Source organism: Bison bison, unplaced genomic scaffold (genome assembly GCF_000754665.1).
Source record: "Bison bison bison isolate TAMUID 2011002044 unplaced genomic scaffold, Bison_UMD1.0 scf7180017864461, whole genome shotgun sequence".
Classification (NCBI taxonomy): Eukaryota; Metazoa; Chordata; class Mammalia; order Artiodactyla; family Bovidae; genus Bison; species Bison bison.
The window spans coordinates 19,389,719-19,392,658 of record NW_011495023.1 but is presented as its reverse complement, the minus strand read 5'-3'; positions in this window follow the sequence as shown (position 1 = coordinate 19,392,658).

Sequence of the window (2,940 nt, the reverse complement as noted above, 5' to 3'; positions counted from 1 at the left end):
GGAAGAGGGGAGCGGGCTGCGCCCTCTGTCCACAGCGAGGCCGCCTCCGGCTGCACTGGGGGGCGTCAGGCCCTCCGTTTGTCCCTCAAAACCCGCCCGCATGGACCCTTCCATCTGCGCGGGGGTCTTTTGTGCGGCTCCAGGAGGGGCCCCCTTTAGAAGGGACAGAGTCCAGCATAACCAGACAGAATATACATCCGTAATGAAGCCGGGCGGCCACTGGATGTCTGCAGACGGGGTCATTTTAGGACCATGGGGACGCGCCAGTAAAAAAAATCCCAGGCGTCCCTGGAGAAGTCTTCTTCCAGGAAAGCAAAAATGGAAATGGGGGCACGGGGCTGGGAGAGGATGGTGGGGGCGTGGGGGTGAGGAGACGCGAGGAGACTAAAGACAGAGTTCCAGCCATAAATATGCATGTCTGGGCAGCGTGTGTTTCAAATGGAATGTTAACGCGCACACGCAGGGTATCCCGGAGGTTGTTTGTGAACGTCCCCCAAAAGGGTGGAGGGGTTCGAACGCACATTTGGAATTTTCATTGGAAACACATGCACAATTAACAAAAATGAAAGCATATCTTAGAAACATTGAACTTGCACCCAAGCAATTAGCAAGCTGGTTCATTTTGATTTGCTGGGTTGTGGGGCTCGGATAGCCAAACCTTTATGCTGCGGTGGTGGGAGTCAAATACCTTTTAAGTCCAGGGAAGACTTTCCAGAGCCCTGCTATGGCTAAGGGGGCAGGATGGAGGCTGGGTTTGTTACAGTTAACATCCTATAATTCCCAAGCGATTCGGTTTGGAAACAGGATTTAGAGAGAAAATATTCATCCTGCTTTAAAACTTCTTACAACATGCGTGCAGAGAAGTGTGTCTCAGGTCAAAGCACTTTCTCATGCTGAACACGTCTGTATGATCAACACCCAGAAGCCTCACTCAGCTCGCTGCCAGGCACTGCTCTCTTCTTCTCATCATTATATTTTAAATTACAATTTTCTTGTCAGTTACTAAAGACGATAATGGTTTATTTTGTGCCAGAACTTCAGGGCAAAGTGAGTCCAGGCCAGGGGTGTGCTGTGCACACACCCAGAGCCTCCTCAGACTCCACTGGCTGCCTGCGTCTTCCTCAGGCTTCCAGCACCACCCAGAGCACAGCGTGAACACTGTGGCCCCAAAATCTATCCAGACCACTAGCTCCTCCATTCCAGAGGCCCTTGGAGTTTATAAAGTTACTCATTTTATATGTTGCCTTAATCTGTTCAGGCTGCTGTAACAGAATATCACAGACTAGGTGGCATTTCTCAAGTTTTGGAGGCTGGAAGTCCAATATCAAGGTGCCAGTAAATTTGGTGTCTGGTGAGGACCTTGATTCTTGCTCTTCTCCCTGTTGCTTCACATGATGGAAGGACTGCGTGTGTTAGTGTTAGTCACTCAGTCATGTCTGACTCTTTGCAACCCCAAGGACTATAGCATGCCAAGCTGCTCTATCCATGGAATTCTCCAGGCAAGAACACTAGAGTGGGGGCCATTCCCTTCTCCAGGGGATCTTCCTGACCCAGGGATCGAACCCAGGTCTCCTGAATTGCAGGCAGATTCTTTATCATCTTAGTCACTGAAAGAGGTTCCTATTCTACCGGCACAAATCCCATTCCTGAGGGATCCATTCTTATGGCCTAGTCACTTCCCAAAGTCCCTATCTCCTAATACCATCTACTTCAGAATTAGGATTTCAACATAGGAATTTGGGGAGGACATAAAGATTCAGTCCACGCCATACATACTGAGAGCCAACCAATACCAGGATCTCTACTCCTAAGGAGCTGAACAATCTATAAGAGAGAAAAACAAAGAAACAATAGGGTGTGATCTCTGCTAGGGCTGGAATTAGCACAGGGGAAGGGAAGGATCTGAAAGGGAACATTGGTCTTCAAAGGTGGAGGAAGTTTTCCTAGAAGAGCCTCAGCAGAATCCTGAAGGAACACCAGGTGAAGGCAAGGGTGGTAAGGAGAACAGAATTCCAAGCAGTGAGAACAGCATGTGGGAAAATGGGAAATGAGTGGGGTGAGGGAGGGGAGATTGGTTTGGATCAGCTCAGGAAGATCCCGTGTGCTCCGGGTGACCAGATAGCCCCACTTGCCCTGGGATGGTATCTACCTACACTTGCTGCTCTACATCACAGCCACCTTCTCCCCTCCTTCACTCTCGGTAGTGACTGATTTGGACCCTAAAATGATGTAGTCACCTCATCCAAGCCATGCCAAAGAAATTGAATTCAATCTTGAAGGTCCAAGGAGCTGGTGAAGGCCTTTGAGGAGGGAAGAAACCACAATCACATTTGCATTGTAGAAATATTACTTTGGCTGCAATGGAAGAATGTTTTGAAGAAAACAATGATATTTTAGGAGTTTATTGCCTTCATCCAAGGTAGAAGTGATGGTGGCCAGGGTTAAGAGTTCAATCATGATGATGGATGAATTCAGAATGAATGAGAAATATTGTGTAAGAGGACTTCCAAGGACTTGGTGATTGTATTTACTCTGTGTTCATTGAAAGTGAAAGTGTTAGTCGCTCAGTCGAGTCCGACTCTTTGTGACCCCATGGACTGTAGCTCACCAGGCTCCTCTGTCCTTGGGATTTTCCAGGCAAGAATACTGTGTTCATTGGTCATTTATATATTGCCTTCTAAGATTTCAAGGAAACGGCAACCCACTCCAGTATTGGAGAATTCCATGGACAAAGGAGCCTGGCCAGTTACAGTCTATGAAGTCGCAAAGAGTCAGACATGACTGAGCAACTAACACACTTCAAGATTTAAAACTGGATTCTGCTGGCAGCCTGGTGCTCGGGTTCCAGGAGTACAGAAGCCTTGGAGGAGCTGGAAGGGACGACGAGAGTGAGCATAGGCCTGGCTTGGGGTTTTCCATCTCTGGAAGGCAGAGCTAACC